Source organism: Medicago truncatula, chromosome 1 (genome assembly GCF_003473485.1).
Source record: "Medicago truncatula cultivar Jemalong A17 chromosome 1, MtrunA17r5.0-ANR, whole genome shotgun sequence".
Lineage (NCBI taxonomy): Eukaryota > Viridiplantae > Streptophyta > Magnoliopsida > Fabales > Fabaceae > Medicago > Medicago truncatula.
In genome coordinates, this window is record NC_053042.1 from 51,141,766 (window position 1) to 51,152,729 (window position 10,964).

The window sequence follows — 10,964 nt, forward strand, 5'->3', positions numbered from 1 at the left end:
TTAATAGATTTGGAAAATTGGAAGGCGTTGATAACTAAAGTTATCTCCTTGACTAAGAAGTTAATTACTATTCTCTATATGCGCCCCTTCAAATTAAAAACGGCATCTTCTCTTTCACGCATCTTCATCTTCTCTTTCACGCTCCACGTTACAAAATCGTTCGTTCCTTAAAAACAAGAAATGTGAAGCATAGACACAAACAACAATGGCACAACAACAATCATCCTCATTCCTTGGTCCTGACACCGTAGACGACTTTTACTTCTCTGTTGTCTCCGACGATGAAATTGACCCTAACGTTCCTGTCTCCGATGACAAGTACGCTGAAGCATTACAGTTTCAAGAAACCTTATTGGCCTCTGTCATCACTTCTCACCAAAACCCTTCATCCTCTTCCTTCTTGGCACCACCACATTCATTACCATGCGTAGCATCTTCATCAAAAACGGTTTCTGAAGAGTTACAGTTTCACCAAACCCTTATGCAGTCACCACCGTTGCACTGTGTAGCATCTTCGTCAAAGTCTATTGAAGTTGGCATTGTCATCAAAGCAGATGAACCGTCTTCTCCAATCATCATTTGCGAGATTTGTGCCGAAACAAAAACGGCTGATGAAATGTTTAGGAATCAGATATTGTTACCATTCATTTTGTTCTGAATGTGTTGTCAAACAAGTGGCAACAAAAATCCAAGACAACATAACAAATGTGTCTTGTCCTGGTTTGAACTGCAAAGGTGTGTTGGAGCTTGAGTCATGCAGGAAATTGCTTCCTAAAGAATTGATTGATAAGTGGAATGATGCATTATGTGAGGCTTTTTTTCTTACTGTTCCTAAGTTCTATTGCCCCTTTAAGGATTGTTCTGCTATGTTGCTTGATGAGGATGAAGGAAGAGAAGATGTTAGGGAATCTGAGTGCGCTTCTTGTCATAGACTATTTTGTGCAAAGTGTCATGTTCCTTGGCATCCTGGGATTGGTTGTGAGGAGTATCAGAAATTGAATGTGGATGAAAGAGGAAGGGAAGATCTTCTTGTTAGAGAGCTTGCTAATAAGAAGAAATGGAAAAGGTGTCCAAGATGCAGGTTCTATGTTGAGAAAAGGGATGGCTGTTTGCATATCACATGCAGGTAATTAAGTTCTAGAGACAATTTTCACTCTTTTCTTTATTTGGATATATAAGAAAAGCAAAAAAATAAAAAGGTGTACGCTTTTAAACATGATTGTGCAAGTTTCTCATCAAAAGGGTAATTTCACTAATTTGTTTATGGCTTAGTAATCTTTTTTTTCTCACTTAACTTATTTTTCAGGTTATCGACTTAATGTGGTCTCTTGATTTAAAAATGTGTCACTTCCATCCTTTAATTTTACTATGTTAATCCATAATAGTCATTTTCGTCACATACGGGTAAAATAGCGGTTGACTTGATTGATACTTTGATATTTATTTGAATAGACGGTAGTGAAAGATATTTGACATTTGAAATTGTTTTCACCCTAAACTAGTTGTTGGAATACATTCATTGGGAAAACCCTAAACTAGTTGTCTTCCCCAAATTTGAGACATCACCCTTGCCCATAAAAAAATCATCATAGAGGTTTGTTGAAAAAAAATATGAGATGAGTGTTCGGATGTTCAATTGAAAGATGCTAATTGGATTGGTTTCTCTGCTTGAACAAGTGCTCCAAAGATCAATATCGTTCATTGCCTTAGTAGTTAAAAAAGTGATCAAGCGTGCATCAAGAAGAAGACCAGCTTGAAGGAGGTCATGGACAAGCCTTTGAGTTGGTTAATCTTCAATGACACTACCATGCTATTAGCCTTTTATCACGCATATATGCTATATAAAAATGTCTTCATTGACTGCTAAGAAATGTGCAATATATTTGCAATAGAAACAATTTAATTTGTATTAGTGAATAACGTAACTGAACAAGTGTCGGTGTTTGTTTGCAGGTGCAAGTTTGAGTTTTGCTATTCTTGCGGAGCACAATGGACATCTTCTCATGGTGGTTGTCAAAGAAATTAGATTTAAGAAAAGATGATGATTCATATAGATGGGTTGTGGTTGTGGTTATTTTGATATGGATATTGGATGGTTGTAAAAGTTTAGAAAGAAGACTATATAAGCAAGTCTAGGAAAACTAAGCCGGAAAATCTCAGCCTTTATTATTTAATAATTATTTTCAAAAAGTTATTCCTCATCTTCTTCTGCATTCTTTGGAAAACCTCTGATCTCAAAAAATGAAGGAAATATGATTAAAACATAGGTGAGATTTAGCATGGGAAAGTCTTGTGACTTTCCTAGCGTGGATTTTGTTAAGGGCATTGATATTTAAAGGGAAAGAATTGTTCCTGAAAACTTCATGAAAGTTTTTTAGACAAATCATATCTTGTTACTGTCCGGAATTTACGCAGGTTGTGGGGTTAATGTCTCAAAACATTCAACAAACATAGTGGAACTTTTGCTTGCGATGACACTCGTGAAATGGGTTTTCATTGTGTTAAGCATTAGCCTTTTTTTAAATTGAAACATTAAAATAACTTGTTAAAAAGTAAAATAATTACAAAATACTTTTGAATTCAAATTTGCTTTTCTGCATTTTGTTAGTTTTTAATAAATATTTAAATGTTTTAATTCTATAATATCCACTCTGACAAAGTGATAAGGATGTCTTCATGTCAGGTAAGAAAGAATGGAAACCAAGAGCAAAATTGAAAGAAAATGAGAGGGATTGCAAAAAAATTAGGGAGTCCATAATTGCCAAACTGAGAAAGTTGAGGCGTGCAATTAACCATAAAATTATAAAGGTTGTCAATAATAAATGTTTTTTAACAATATTTGAAGTAATAAAAATCATAAAATGTGATCCATTGCGTTATTTAATCTTTAAGTAGTGATATTTGAACAACTATTCTTGATAACCATCATGACAACTTCCTTTTTCCCTCTTTCTATTGGTCAAAAACAATAAAAAGAGAAAAGGAAGAGAGAGTATGAAAGATAAAGTTTTTAAAAGGTTGTCATAAAATAAAATTGTTCTACAAATATCATTTATCTTAATCTTTAGCACAAGTGGTTCGAGATTAGTACATAACAGCAACAATGTCGAATCTCTCATCATCATCCTAGTTGTATTGAAGAGAAACGCCGTGAACGCATCCGGAGTTTATGGTCGGACGCCAGAAACAGGTTTCCTTTTCTTTCTTTTTGATTATTATTATTTTGTGGATTTTAATCAGAGTTGTTGTTAATATTTAGTGGCAGGTTGATTATCAAGTATGGAACACGGTTCATACTCGGATTTGAGTAAATCAACGTTTTCTCTTATGGATCACACTTTTGCTAATTCTGTCAGATTCACCTTGAATCAAGAGTTAATCCCAATTCTTACTTTTGTTCTACTTCTACTTTCTTTCTTGTTTATATATATCCTTATGAAAGTAATTATTGTTGTTCTGCAGTCCAAGAGTGACATTTTGTGGTTACAGCATTCCTCATCCTTCAGAAAATCGTGTTAATGACAACTGGTATGTGCTAACATATAAGCCGTCTCACGGTAGATATTATGTGACTGTAATTGACAACTGGTAAATTGTTAAAACTAACTTCAGATGATGTTTGTTGAATACTATGATTTTTTTTTCTTCTTCATCTACTTGTGATGCGTTTAATTTTATTAATCTGCTAACACCATTATACTTAATTTTGATGAATTAAACTAACTTGGTTGAGTGTTATACTTATATGTTTGTTTATACTTTATAGTATTATTCATGTAATTTGTCATACTGCTATAAGCTATCCTCCTTCTATCCAATGTTTAGGGTTGGCCGGCAGCTGCTATTGACTACTATGCAAATTACTTTTTAATGAAAATGTTATAGGGCAATAGTAGAGCTTCCTCGACAACAAGTATGTGTTCCACGTTGTCAATTACATAGTGCTTGTAGATTTTTTTGCATATAAGTTTTTGTTGCACTTTCTTGTTATAAAATTTGTCTCTTATGATTTGAATCTATTCATCGTAGATAAGTAGGACTAGCAATGAAGTCTAAAGAGAAAGTTGGAGTAGCTTCCAGTATAAAATCAGTATATTCTCATATTTTTTTGGTTTAAACATGTGTGGACAAAGACCTAGTAAAGACCAGATAGTTTACAGTCAAATAGTTAATAAGAGGGAGATAGCAGTGAACATAAGAGATCGAAATTTAAATTATCTATTAGTAAATATACTAATTCATCCTTGTTATTAACCTATTATGCTGTTGTTTGATCAATTTAATTGAACTCACATAGTTGGGAAAAGACTCTGGTTGTTGTTGTAGTTATGGTATGGTTTATATCTAATTAAATGTCAATGCATCAGTATTTTTTCTTGAATAGGTGATATCTCTGTATTGTAGGGGATCCAGCATCTGAGGTGTTAAAAGATGGCTGTCAGGATCTGATGCTTATGTGCCAGCATGTTAGGAGCACTTTTGAGAAGGCAGTTAATGATTTTAAAACCAGCAAGACTGAGGATGATATGGATATATGAACTAGTGTAGCAAGTTATAGTTTTGATTTTGTACTGGTTATGTTATTTGAACATTAAAATATAGACATTATGTTAGTCTTTTTTTCATTAAATACATGTAAACTAGCGGTTGGTATGCATGGTGAATTAGTTAGTGAATGCATTGTGAAAGTCTTCTTTTTCAAATTCTATGGTTTATGAAATCAGTCTCTTGTCCAAATTTGGGAACATTACTCTTCCATATAAGGGGTGGTGTTTGTTTGCAGGTGCAAATTTCAGTTTTGCTATGCTCGCGGAGCACAATCAACATCTTCTCACCGTGGTTGTCAAAGAAATTAATGAAAATAGATTTTTTGTGGTTGTTTTAATATGGACAGGAGAAGTTTGCTACAGTTTAGAGAGAGAGTATAAGCAAGTCTATTATTTGTAGACAGACAAAATATGTTGCATGATCCTTTCGAAAGTATACTTGCTAAGTTGTTATTACTTATCGTGAATCATGCACGTGTCTAGCTCTATCTTGCGTTTACCAAAAGCTTATGTGCTTTTACCCAAGAGACAAGAAATCAATAATTCCCTTTCTCAGACAAGCACCATGTACTTCATGTGATATGAAAATAGTGAGATGGGGAAAAAATCTCAGACAAGTACTGTGGCCGGTTATTGTGAGAGTGAACTATTGGAGCTGCTCTCAGTCGAAACCTTTTGAAGGGAAACTATATGCACCGCTAAAACTCGAGCATTTTACATGCTACTAGTCTATTTTTGCTATGATTTTGTTCTACCAAAGGAAATATCACTTCTTGAAGGCATAAGTGAATTGCACCAAATATTAAACTCGTGAGGAAAAGGCAAGACAAGAGAAAGCAAAAAAAAAATTAAAAATTGTTACAAGACAAAAAAAAAAACAAAAAGAGAATTTTTTTTTTTAAGAAACTACAATCTCATGAAGAAGGTTGAAACATCGTCATCTAGATTGGAAGAAACACCGAGCTTAGTCATGAAGTATACTGTATACATAATGGTTACCTTTGCAAATAGTATGAAATAGTCTAAATTGGTTGTTATCGCGCAATAAATCCTTAATGTTCTTGATCAACACATCATAATTATGGAACATATTAGAGGGAGCCTCAGCGAGAGTAGAACAAGATAAAAGTTTGAGTAGCAAACCGAATCAAGAAGACCCATGTTTTTGGCTAGAGATAAGTCGGGATATATGGCAAGCAGCTTAGCATGACGAATGTCCTCGTAATCTAAATTGAAGTCAGAAAAACTAGCAATTTGAATTGCGGATTAAACCACCAAATCTAACTCGAGTGGAGCCAATGCAACTATCATCAACATTAATGATTGTGCAAGAGAAGTTATGGGAATTTCATTTAACAAACCTATCTTCAATGGAGTAGTTATGAGTGTTGTTGACAGAGAACGGGCAACCAAGGACTAAGTCTGCCCCTTTGATACATTGTTAATAGACAAATCCTTATTTACACTTAATAAAAAGGTGGGTAGAGTTATGAGTTGTCACATCAATCAAAATAATTTATTTGTTTTCCACTATTTTATAAGGTGGATAAATGTGTTCATGTTATTTTTTCTATTATACCTTTAATAATTACTATTTTTTCAATTCTTTAATTTATCTTTTTTATTTCATTTATTAAGATTTTTTTTTGTAAAACAACTGATAAAATTTATTTCTCATATAAAATTAATTACATTTTTTTAATACATGTAAAATAAAATTAATTACATTTTTTAAATATATGTAAAATGACATTAACGACTTATAATTTAGGATCGAGGGAGTGCAATGTTTATCAACAAAAAGTTGATAAAGATATGCTAAAATCAATTAAAATTATTCATTTATTTTTTACACAATTTACGTTATAGAATAGGGTTATGCTAAGAAAACCAAAAGTAATAAATTTGATTAGATTGAACAATATTTTAATTTTTAAAAAGTTAAACTCATCATTTTTTTTTTTTACCATTTTTCAATGCATGTTTATATTTTTTATCAAGGGCACTTTATAAAAATATTCAAGCAAACACATTTTCTGCCCCCATGTACTATTTTTAGTTGAAATGGAAACAGAAATGGCATAAGTAACTAAGCCATTGAGGAATGAACTAATTCTCTGCGCCCTTTCCCATCAAAACGACAGCTTCTTTCCACTAAGCTTTCACCCTCACTCCACTTTTATAAACTCGTTCGTTCCTTCCCCCATTTCCCCAAAACCAAAACAAGAAAAATGGAGTGAGCCATAAACACACAAACTTACACCAATGGCGCAACAAGCATCCTCCTCATTCATTGGCCTTGACACTGTAGACGACCTTTACTTCTCTATTGTCTTTGATCAAGAAACTGACCCTGTTTTTGTCTCCGATGACAAGTACGCTGAAGCATTACAGTTCCAAGAAACCTTAATGGCCTCTGCCATCACTTCTCACCAAAACCACTCGTCCTCTTTCTCCTCTTCACCACCACCATTTTTTCCGTGCGTAGCGTCTTCATCAAAAACTGTCGATGATGAGTTACTGTTCAACGAAACCCTTATGAAGTCACTCGTCATTTCCCAAAATGCATCCTCATCCACGTCACCTCCATTGCTCTGCGTAGCATCTTCATCAGAGGTAGTTGATGTTGCCGCTGTCGTTAAGACTGAACAGGCAAAGGTCTTTACCCAAGAAACAGATGAACCCTCTTCAATCACTGTTTGTGAGATTTGTGCGGAAACAAAAACGACTGATGAAATGTTCAGAAACCTGAGATGTTATCATTCATTTTGTTCTGAATGTGTTGTCAAACAAGTGGCTACAAAAATCCAAGACAACATAACAAATGTGTCTTGTCCTGGTTTGAACTGCAAGGGTGTGTTAGAGCTTGAATCTTGCAGGTCATTGCTTCCAAAAGAGTTGATTGATAGGTGGAATGATGCATTGTGTGAGGCTTTTTTTCTTGCTGTTCCTAAGTTCTATTGTCCCTTTAAGGATTGCTCTGCTATGATGCTGGATGAAAATGAAGATGGACAAGATATTAGGGAATCTGAGTGACCCTTTTGTCATAGACTGTTTTGTGCAAGGTGTCATGTCACGTGGCATCCTAGGGTTGGTTGTGAGGAGTTTCAAACAATGAATGTGGATGAAAGAGGAAGGGAAGATCTCCTTGTGAGGGAGCTGGCTAATAAGAAAAAGTGGAAAAGGTGTCCAAGATGTAGATTCTATGTTGAAAAAAATGATGGATGTTTGCATATATCACGTGCAGGTCAGTTTGTTCTATTCACAAATTCAACTCTTTTCTATTTTAGGAAACAGATCGAACAAAAAATTGATTTTTTTTTTTTTACATTGTGTTTGTTTTTGGTATTGTTATCATTTTTGGTGTCACTTTAGTCCTTTAGTTTAACTCTTTTGATTTTTTTTTAATTGAATGAATATTAATGGAAAATGTTAAAGAGTGTCGATAAAGTTGGTTAAGAGAAAAAAATAGAAATATTGTGTTAAAAATGAAAATTTATGAATTCAAGTGTTTGAAAGTTAAAAAATTGTAGTTTCTAAAGCAAAACTCTTATTTTTGCTTTCATTAACAAGTGCCACAATGACACTTGTTAGCAATACCCCATGTTAATTGTTAGGTTAATAGTATTTATCTTTGTTAGAACTTAAACTCCGAACCGAACCTCCAATTTCTTAACCCTTATCTCAAATTAGTTGAGTTATCAATCCCGTGCTCTTAATTCATATTAGTCTTTTTCGTCTATTACATGTAAACTTGCTGTCTGTGTGCATGGTGAATTAAACTAGCGAAAGTCTTCTTGTAATACATTGCGAAAGTCTTCTTGTAATACATTGCGAAAGTCTTCTTGAATCAAATTATAAGGTTTGTAAAATCATTCTCCTTGTCCAAATTTAGGACATCACCCCCCTTGCACATATACTATTATCGTAGTGGTTTGTGTCTCCAGTGTGGTGTTATAGAATTCCTTTTTGTTGTGGCATTGGAAGATAGGGTCTTGACATTCATTTGGCAAGAGCTATTTGGATTGGTTCCATTGCATGAACAAGTAATCCAAAGATCAGTATCGTTCAACTTTATTAGTTAAAAAAGTCTAGCTTTAAATTATGGTAAGTGTGTTTAACTGTTTAACGTTTTGATTAAAAGGAAAGACCATCATGAGTTTTTTAAAGTTAAAGAACCAAATTGACCCTTTTTAAAGTTTTTTTGTTTTGTTGGAGAAGACCCTTTTTAAAGTTAAGAACCAACTTGAACTTCAAAAATAAGGAGGTTAAAACACCAAAAAGATAATTAAGAAATTGTTTTTAGACTAGAATTAGTGAATAACTGAATAAGGGTGGTGTTTGTTTGCAGGTGCAAATTTGAGTTTTGCTATGCGTGTGGTGCAGGATGGACATCTTCTCATGGTGGTTGTCAAAGAAATTAGATAGATGCAAGAAGGATGAAAATATATTTCTTGTGGTTGTTTGATATGGATCGGGGAAGTTTGTTACTGTTTAAAGAGACAGATTACAGAATATAAGCAAGTCTGGCTGTCTAGGATCTCTAGTTTTTTTTGTTTGGTCTTGTAGCCTAGTGGTTAGAGCTCACACAATTAAATGTGGAGAAGTGGGGTGTCCGGGGTTCGAACCTCAGCCCCTGCATAAATTATGCAATGTCCCTGCCAACTGAGCTAAGCTCACGGGGACTCTAGGATCTCTAGTTTAGTAAGATGTTTTGTAAGAAAAATATGTTGCGTGATCCTTTTGAAAGTGTACTTGCTAAGTTGCTATTGCTTATCGTGAATCATGCTCGTCTAGCTCTATCTTGTGTTTACCAAAATCTTATAATGTGCTTTTACTCAAGAGACAAGAAAGCAAGAATTCCCTTTTCTCAGACATGCACGATGTACGTCACTTTCTCGTTTACTTGACGGATTTTGTTGTTTACATGAGACTACCAAAAAATTAACTCTTTTTGAAGTCTACAGTTGGATTATATGTTGAAAAAATCGGATATTCTCGAATCTTTATTTTGAGGGAGGGGGAGCTATCCACAAGTGTTGCCGGTTCTTGTGAGAGTGAACTATTGGAGCTGCTCTCAGTCAAAACCTTACGAAGGGAAACTATATGCACCACTAAACTCGAGCATTTTACATGCTACTTGCCTATTTGCAATGATATTGTTCTACCAAAGGAAATATCACTTCTTAAAGGCACAAGTGAATTGCACCAAATATTCAACTCGTGAGAAAAAGGCAAGAGAAGAGAAAGCAATGAAATGAAAATAGAAGTTATAGATATTAGGGTGGAAGCAGAAGACGATCTAAGTGTGCTTAAACAAACCATTTAACAATAGGCAATTGAGAATAAATTAAATAAACAATGAATTGCGTTACACGCTCCGTGGAAAAATAGTCGTGTCTTCTTGTGAAGGATATGCTATTGTCAGAAACATGTTTTGATCAAGATGATAGTTAAGTTTACCAACTAAAGTCTAGAAACAACTGCCATGTTCTGCCAAGGGAATCTTATACAGACTTGTCAAATCTAACATGAAATCAAGTACGCCAAGCAATTAGAAGTGACATGCATATTCATACATTACCAGAAAAAAAGAATCAACAAATCCAGTAAAGCCAAAGCTTGAATTTGTATCTTTCAGATTTCCATTTTCAGACCCAGCTAAAGTTCCCAAAACATGTTGAAAGTCGATACCCAACACTAACAACACGTTGACCATTTAACACCAAGATTCAATAGGTTTGTTTCAAAAGATTCAAGACCGAGTATATTTCCAAACCCACATATAGATTATGCATCAGAAATTACTTGTTCCTATGGCTTTTAAGTGTCTAATTGTATTAACAGTGGGATATCCCACCCACCGTGTGTTTCGCTACAGCTCCAAATTTTGGAGCTTCAAATTTTTCATGTTTCGCAAGCCTTAGGACGCGATTATTTATGCCACTGCCCAACCAAACATAGGCTGATTCTTGAGCAAGAGATCAAAATTGAGCTTGCGAATACCCCATTCCCACTAGAACTAACCACCAAAATGATGCTACCCACTTTTTTTCACTCACTGCCAACTCGTATGTGCAGATGCCTTTGTTATTAAAAGTTACCAGGTTGAGTGGGCTGAAAAAATTGAGAGTCTTCGAATGCATAATCAAAATGATTTTACACCATGAGACAGCAGGAAAAGTAATATACTAGAAACTATTTTACCCCGGGTGATATAATTTGTTATTTTTCACCTTCCCATTTTCTACCTACTCAACCAGACAGACAGACTAAAATTGTGAAAAAGGAGAACTTGGATAATCAAACCCATTGGCCCAAGTCTGAGAAGTGAGAACCAAACATTAACTTTAAAAAACAGTCTAGCAGGGGAATGATTATAAATTCTATCCAACAACCAGCACAACCAGATTTAAA

General features: G+C 34.4%; 1 long non-coding RNA gene, 1 other non-coding gene and 1 pseudogene across 5 annotated transcripts; all 3 read left to right on the plus strand.

The window, feature by feature from the left end:
- Positions 1 to 205: 205 nt before the first annotated feature.
- Positions 206 to 2,026, plus strand: LOC25485240 (probable E3 ubiquitin-protein ligase RNF144A; annotated as a pseudogene).
- Positions 2,027 to 3,034: 1,008 nt separating this feature from the next.
- On the plus strand, positions 3,035 to 4,737 carry LOC112416523 (uncharacterized). Of its 4 annotated transcripts, none has more exons than XR_005643884.1 (5): positions 3,035 to 3,190; positions 3,260 to 3,374; positions 3,463 to 3,588; positions 3,826 to 3,913; positions 4,405 to 4,737. It is a non-coding gene; the product is annotated as an uncharacterized lncRNA (long non-coding RNA). The 4 variants fall into 4 exon arrangements; XR_005643885.1 differs by having other exon boundaries at positions 3,463 to 3,528; XR_005643883.1 differs by lacking the exon at positions 3,826 to 3,913.
- Positions 4,738 to 6,653: 1,916 nt separating this feature from the next.
- On the plus strand, positions 6,654 to 10,034 carry LOC25485241 (E3 ubiquitin-protein ligase RNF144B). The gene is made up of 2 exons (XR_005643886.1): positions 6,654 to 7,794; positions 8,899 to 10,034. It is a non-coding gene; the product is annotated as an E3 ubiquitin-protein ligase RNF144B (transcript).
- The last annotated feature ends 930 nt before the right edge of the window (positions 10,035 to 10,964 follow it).